Genomic DNA, 8,239 nt, shown 5'->3' with positions numbered 1-8,239 from the left:
TATGTGGTGTTTTTGGTGTTGAGTTATATAAGTTCTTTATATATTTTGGATATTAACCCCTTATCATTCCAAATATCTTCTCCCATTCAGTAGGTTGCCTTTTTGTTTTCCTGATGGTTTCTTTCACTGTGCAAAAGTTTGTGTTTTGATATAGTCCCTATGGTTTATTTTTGCTTTTGTTTCCCTTGCTTGAGGAGATATCTAGAAAAAATGTTTCTCTGGCTGATGTCAAAGAAGTTACTGCTTATATTTTCTTCTAGGAGTTTTATGGTTTCATATCTCACGTTTGGGTCTTTAATGCATTTTGAGTTTATTTTTGTGTATAGTGTAAGAAATTTTTTTTCATGTAGCCTTCCAGTTTTCCCAGTATCATTTGTTGAAGAGATGATCTTTTCCCCGTCGTATATTTTTGCTGCCTTTGTTGCAGATTAATTGACCATATAAGTGTGGGTTTATTTTTGGGCTCGCTATTCTGTTTCATTGATGTTTGTGTCCATTTTTGTGCCAGGACCACACCATTTGAATTACTACAGATTTATAGGATGTGTTGCAAACTATGATTGTGATACCTCCAGCATCGGTCTTCTTTCTCAAGATTCCTTTGGCTACTCAGGGTCTTTTGTGTTTCTATACAAATTTTAGGACGATTTGTTCTAGTTCTGTGAAAAATGTTATTGCTATTTTGATCTATTTTGATAGGGATTGCATTAAATCTGTACATTGCTTTGCATACTATGGACATTTTAAATATTAATTCTTTCAATCCATGAGCATGGAATGTCTTTCCATTTGTTTGTGTTGTCTTCAGTTTCTTTCATCAGTGTTTTATAGTTTTCAGAGCATAGGTCTTTCACCTCCTTGGTTAAATTAATTCCTAAGTATTTTATTCATCTTGGTGCAATTATAAATGAAATTGTTTTCTTAATTTCTCTTTCTGCTACTTCAATATTAGTGTATAGAATTGCAACTGATTTCTATGTACTAATTTTGTATCCTGCAACTTTACTTAATTATTACTTCTTATATAATTTTTTGTGGAGTCTTTATGGTTTTCTATATATAGAATCATGTCCTCTGCATCAACTCTGTATCAACTTCTTCCTTACCAATTTGGATGCCTCTTATTTCATTTTATTGTCTGATTGCTATGGCTAGGCCATCCAGTACTATGTTGAATAAAAGTGGTGAGAGTGGACATCCTTGTCTTGTTCCTGATTATAGAGGAAAGAACTGAGACATTTTATATCATCTTCTCTGTCTGATCCTCAAACCAGGTTTTACACCATTGGCTGCTTTGGTTCTTAAGCCTTTGGACTCTGACTGAATTAGACCATCAGCTTTAGTCAGTGTCCAGCTTGCAAATGGTAGATTGTGGGACTTCTCAGCCTCTATAATTGCATGAGCCAATTCCTCATAATAAATATTATATTTATTATACAATATAAATCATTTTATATATATATATATATATATATATATATACAGACACACATATAACACACACACAGACATATCCTTAAATCCTACTGGTTTTGTTTCTCTGGAGAAGTGTGACTTACACATCAATGTAATACCGTCTATATGAAACCCACTTTAAGTATAAAGAATACATAGTTTAAAAAGTAAAAGCATGGAATATGATATACCATGAAAACACTAAAAAGAAAGCTGGAATAGTGTTATTAATATCAGATAAAGCATATTATTGGAGATGCTGAAAGACATTCCATAACTATGAAGGTGACAATTCTCCCTGAACATATAACATTTTAAAATCCAGGAAAGGGAGGTGGGTGGGGGATGGGGTAACTGGGTGATGGGCATTAAAGAGGGCACGTGATGTGATGAGCACTGGGTGTCATATGCAACTAATGAATCATTGACCACTACACAAAAAACTAATGATGTACTATATGTTGGTTAATTGACTTTAAATTAAAAAAATAAATCCTTAAAATTTTTTAAAATTAGAAAAAATAAAATGTGTATGTATCTAGCAAAAGAGCTTCAAATATCTGAGCAAAAACTGATAAAAATAAGGAGAAATAGACAAATCCACAGTTACTGTTGAACACTTCAACACTCTTCACCCAACAACCAGTAGAACAATTATACAGAAAATCAGTAAGGACACAAAAGACCAGAATACACTATCAACAATTTGATATAATTTCCATTTATAGAACACTTCACCCAACAACAGGGGAATGCATCCTTTTCAGGTGAATATGGAACATACACCAAGAGAGAGCATATTATGGAGTGCAAAACAAACCTTGAGAAATTTAACAGAATAGAAATAATGCAATGATCCCAACAGAATCAAACTAAAATTCAATAAGAAAGATACCTAGAAAATCTCCAAATAGTCAGAAATGACAGAAAATACTTCTATACAATTGATGGGTGAAAAGGGAACTCTCAAGGGAAATTTTAAAAAATATTCTGAACTGAGTGAATGAAAATAGAGATATAACATGTCATAGCTGTGGGATGCCATTGAAGCATCACTTAGAGGGAAATTCATAGCAGTTAATGCTTATCCTAGAAATAGGTATAAGATCTAAAATCAGTAATCCCAACTTCCACGTTATGAAACTAGGAAAAGAAGATCATATTAAACCCAAAGGAAGCATAAGAAAGAAATGATAAAAAAAAAATAAGCCCAGAAATCAATGAAATTAACAGAAAAGCATGAGAAAATCAATTAAACCAAAGCTGGTTCGTTGACAAGATCAATAAAATTGACAAAGCTCTGGCCAGATTGACCAACACAGAAAGAGGGAAGACACAAATGACCAATATCAGTCATGAACAAGGGAATCTCACCACAGGACCTAGAGGCATGAAAAAGAAAATAAAGGAATACCGTAAAAGACTCTATGCCTTTAATTCGGCAACTTAGATAAAATGGACCTTAAATAGTCCTATATTCATTAAAGAATTGAGTATACAGTTAGTGCCAGAAGGAATTTATTAGAGAGGATTACACTACAGAGGTGGCTACCACAAGTCTTTTTGCCATTCCTCTCTTACTCAAGAACTGACATTTTGCTAACTAGCGGGTTGTACATCAAATCTTTTTTATTGGTGAAACTAATGCCATACTGTTATGATGAATGCTAGAAATGGGATTTTAGTTGTAAAATTAAAAGTATTCAACATAGGAGAGACTTGCACGGTCTCTCTCTCTCTCTAAAATAAAAAGTATTCAGGGGCACCTGGGTGGCTCAGTTGGTTGAGTGGCTGCCTACAGCTCAGGTCATGACCTCAAGAGTCCTGGAACCTAGCCCTGCGTCAGGCTCCCTGCTCAGCAGGCAGTCTGCTTCTCCCTCTGCCTCTGCCCCTCTCTCTGCTTGTGCTCTGTCTCTCTCCCTTAAATAAATAAAATAAAATAAAATAAAATAAAATGTATTCAATATATATGGATTAGTTACAATAGAAGACACCTCGTATCTTCACATGAACAGGGTATAAGAATACTCCAAGGGTTTTACCCTATACTCCATAGAATAACACTAGTGACTTGATCCCCAAAGGATCCTGTGCTCTGCCGTTAGTTTAGGAGGATTTCTGACTGTATGAAGCTAATGAGAAAACTATGTACTGTATCTTCCATAAGGATGTGCTCAGAGCACTTAAAACAACAGAGTTGTTTTAATCAAGCTTATAGAAGAGGTTTTATGATAAGCTATACTTACTTTGCTAATGAATAATGTCTGTATGAGGCAGAATTCTATTTTGTTTTATTATTTTTAAATTCCTGGTGATGGGTATTAAAGAGGGCACGTACTGCATGGAGCACTGGGTGTTATACGCAAACAATGAATCATGGATCACTACATCAAAAACTAATGATGTATGGTGATTAACATAGCATAATAAAATAAAATTTAAAAAAAAGAAAAAATATTTTATTTATTCATTTGAGAGCGAGAGAGCATGGGCAGGGGGAGGGGCAGGGGGAGAAGCAGGCTCTCCACTAAGCAGTGAGCCCAATGCGGGGCTCAATCCCAGGACTCCGGGATCACGACCTGAGCTGAAGGCAGACGCTTAACGACTGAACCACCCAGGTGCCCCAAGGCAGAATTTTATATAAGCCTTTGTTTTTATTGTAATCTTTTTTTTTTTTTTTTTTTTGGTACCAAATTACTTTATTTGAAGAATGGTACGAATGAAAAGTTAAGTAGATGTTTTGGTACAACTTATAGAAAAGGTAAAGGTAACCCCAACATGCATGCACTGCCTTGATGACCAGGGAAGTCACCCTTGTGGCTATGGGAAGACAGCCTAAGGCTTAGCCTTCACTATCACTGTTTTCCAAGGTGTGCTTGTCAAAGAGTTACTCTGCCATGCCAGATTCGGGAGCCCCCATCTTGCGCAGGTTGGTTACGTGGTCACCCAATTCTTTGATGGATTTCACCTGCTCATTCAGGTAATGAGTCTCAGTGAAGTCACACAAATGGGGGTCACTTTTATCAGTGGCCAGTTTGTGCAGTTCCAGTAGTGACTGATTCACGCTCTTTTCCCCAAATGTAATGCACACTCCATTGCATTCGGCCCATTCTCCCAATCATCACGGTCTGGTTTCTTGATATCCTGAAGGAAGATTCGGCCACCTCGTTGGTTCTGCAGCTTCATCAGTTTCTCAGCATGTTCCCTCTCCTCATGAGATTGGTGAAGAAAATATTTGGCGAAGATCTTCAAAGTCACATCATCGCGGTCAAAGTAGTAAGACATGGACAGGTAGACGTAGGAGGCGTAGAGCTCCAGGTTGATCTGGCAGCTGATGGCGGCCTCCAAGTCCTGGTGGTAGTTCTGGGGCACCTGCGAGGGGGACGCGGTCGTCATGGCGGCGGCTGAGAAAAGGCGGCAGCAAGCAGCGGCGGGGGCCTTGGAGCGGTCCAAAGGCGCGGCGAAGAGATGGCGGAGGCCTGGCTCCGAACGGCCGGCCCGGGTAGGGGACGAGCGCCGGGTTCCGTCCAAGCACTGTTGAAGCAGGAAACCGCGGCGACTCTCGGCGGAGACTGTCTTTATTGTAATCTTGTAGTGAGAACACAGAGGAGTAGCTAGAGCTCACCACCTCAGATTTCTTTGCCAGCCATCACTATATACCAAATCATAGATGTACATTACCAAGTGACTTAGGTCAGTTTGCATTAGCTAGCTATTATGCTAAACATTTTGTGTTCATTAACTCATTTATTTCTCAAAGCAATGCTAGGGGACAGGAACAAGGCATAAGATAAAACAGTAAGGTGAGGAAGGTGAAGCTCAGAGAGATGAAATGACTTACCCAAAGTTATACAGCAAGGTCAGGGACCCAGGTTGTCTGATTTCAGTGCTGGTGTTTTAACCACTGCATTCCATTCCACTACCTGATGTTTTTAACTTTCTTTCTTTCTTTCTTTCTTTCTTTCTTTCTTTCTTTCTTTCTTTCTTTCTTTCTTTCTTTCTTTCTTTCTTTCTTTTTTTCTTTCTTTCTTTCTTTTCTTTCTTTCTTTCTTTCTTTCTCTTTCTTTCTTTCTTTCTTTCTTTCTTTCTTTCTTTCTTTCTTTCTTTCTTTCTTTCTTTCTTTCTTTCTTTCTTTTTCTTTCTTCAAGAGTGAGAGCAAGGGGAGGGTCAGAGTGGGAGGGAGAGAGACAAGCAGATGCTGGGCTGAGGGCAGAGCCTGATGCAGGGCTCGATCTCACGACCCTGAGGTCATGACCTGAGCCAAAACCAAGAGTCGGACGCTTAACCCACTCAGCCACCCAGGCACCCCCTACTACCTGATGTTTTTAATCATCTCCTGGGAATATACGAAATTGAATAGATGATATCAGTAGGAATCAGCCTTCTGTGGAGCTGAGGACAGGCTAAATTTACAGTCCCTGGATATTAGAGGTATCGGGGGCTCAGTTATGGAGAGCTTAATATGGCAACCGTGTTGACCTCAATACTCCTGATGACACTTGGGGTTGAGTTTTTTTTTAATTTTTAAAAATTTTTTTTTAATTTAAAAAAATTTTTTTTAAAGATTTTATTTATTTATTTGACAGAGAGAGACACAGCGAGAGAGGGAACACAAGCAGGGGGAGTGGGAGAGGGAGAAGCAGGCTTCCCGCGGAGCAGGGAGCCCGACACGGGGCTCGATCCCAGGACCCCGGGATCACAACCTGAGCCGAAACAGACGCTTAATGACTGAGCCACCCAGGCGCCCCGAGTTTTTTTTTTTAATAACACCTTTATTGAGATGTAATTTACATACCATAAAATTCATCTTTTAAAGTGTATGATTAAGTGGTTTTTAGGATATTCAGAGTTGTGCAGCTCTTCTCTGTTAGCCCTGGTTGGGGAAATTGATTCTTTTGTATTTGTGACATTGGTCAAATTTTGATTAATGGCCTATTGTTTGGCCATCTCTGCTGCAACAAGTCAAACCCTAAATGTTCCACCAGGTTCCTCCAGCCTTGGTCTTTGTGGAAGTCATTCAAAGGAGCATTTAGGGTGGCTCCCTGAAACATGAGCATTTTTTCATTTTTCTTTTGTCAGCTATTAACTAGCCCTGCCCAGACCTCCTACAGAAAATACATGTGGGAGGTACGCGGGAGAGGCTCCTCCCTACCCTGCGGGCACAAAAGTATCTTCAGTATGGAACTTGCAAAGAGATTAAAGTTTCTGTTTCAGTCATTTCTTCTGGATAAAACGGCGGTTCCTCATCTGAGGTCACAACCAGGTTAACCAGCAACTTATTATGAATGAGGCACTCTGTCTTACACATATCTTCACTACTACTTCTAAAACACACACACGGCTGATAGGATGGATAAAGCACAAAGCCTTTCTAACCGTGTGGCTAAATTCCTAGTAACTTTTTTTTCATTATATATTTTCTTAATCAGCAGATAAAAAATGTACAGCTACTCTCATGGGATAATCGGAGGAAGTTTTGATGGACCAAAGAAGTCATGTGGACTCAAAAAAGTGGAGGGAACCACTGAGTTAAATACTCTTCCTAGGGTATCAAATTTTCACTCGGTAGGGAGTCAACCGATCAGCAGTCATTAACACAATGGTCGTAATTCACTGGATTGCTTCTGGGTAGCCCATGAAACAATTTCATCCTAAAAGCAGAGTGGGAATCAGAAATGGCCCCAAGCAGGTCTAGGGGGCTAAGAAGTTCAGCATTTGGAGTGCCCCGCGTGCTTGGGGAAATCAATGCTTTTTGTATTGATGACAGTAGTCAGAGTCTGATGGATTAATGTTTGGCTGGTACCACTCCAAAGAGCCAAACCCTAAATGTTCTTGCGTGTTGGAAGACACTCGAGGGGGAAAAAAGAAGGGTGCTGAGCACTAGGGGTGGGGTCTAAAATGAAGGAGGGGGCTGCCAAATGTGCGATCCAGACCATATCTACCCGCTTCTTCGTCTGTTGGGAGGGCAAGGAGACAGTGATATCTACCCCCAAAGTTAGCAGATGACTTTTAGAGTTCCCTTTCTTTGGAGCTTCTCCCTTCCCTTTGTTCCTTCCCAGAAACTCCTCCCCCGATACTTGCTTGCAAACCTTCCCCATCCCATCCAACCCGGAGTCCCACTTTCTATCCAAAGCCATTCAATCAGCTTGAATTGTCTTGTGTTTTTCTGGAGGGGTTCCCTCTCCAAAGTTGCCAGGATGTCTCAATATTCTTGGAGCTTGTCCTCAGTTTCCAAAACTTTAGGGCGTCCCATCAGCCACAGTTCTGACTTCAAATACACACTGACCTTTTCCTTTCAACCAAACGCCCTCCCCCTTCCCCATTGCATTGCATCAGAGCCTTCTTGAGCCTGTTGTTGCTCCAGGCATCCCCCTGCCTGTGGCTTGGGGTTAATATCTGGTCCTTTCCAATCCCACCCCATGTGATTGTGTCTTTGTTTCAGATCCAGGAGAGTAATCACACTCAGACTGGGTCTCCACTAGCCAAAGCAAAAGAGACATTTGAGGAAACAATTGGCCAGTCCCTGCAGAAGGGGATTTTGGGTTGTCTGAAAACCAGCCTATTGCCTCAATTCTTCTCTCTACCTGACATGACCTCAGGGCCCTAAGTGGCTACTTTCCTTGGCACTAATAAGGTCAGGGCACAACGACTTCGGTTGCTTGAGAAGAGGCCATATCCCAAGAGAGCGCTAATTTTCTTAGAGGGATTTTTCTTAGAATTGCAGGGGGAAAGGCTCTCGAGACCTGGGCTAACAACTTCGTTGTCTGCCTCTCTCCAACCTCTT

General features: G+C 40.1%; 1 pseudogene; it reads right to left on the bottom strand.

Annotated features, from left to right (window-relative positions):
• Positions 1–4,155: 4,155 nt before the first annotated feature.
• Positions 4,156–4,851, bottom strand: LOC113930931 (annotated as a pseudogene).
• Positions 4,852–8,239: the final 3,388 nt, after the last annotated feature.

The sequence above is a fragment of the Zalophus californianus genome, chromosome X, assembly GCF_009762305.2.
Source record: "Zalophus californianus isolate mZalCal1 chromosome X, mZalCal1.pri.v2, whole genome shotgun sequence".
Lineage (NCBI taxonomy): Eukaryota > Metazoa > Chordata > Mammalia > Carnivora > Otariidae > Zalophus > Zalophus californianus.
This window is presented reverse-complemented; position numbering and strand designations above follow the sequence as displayed.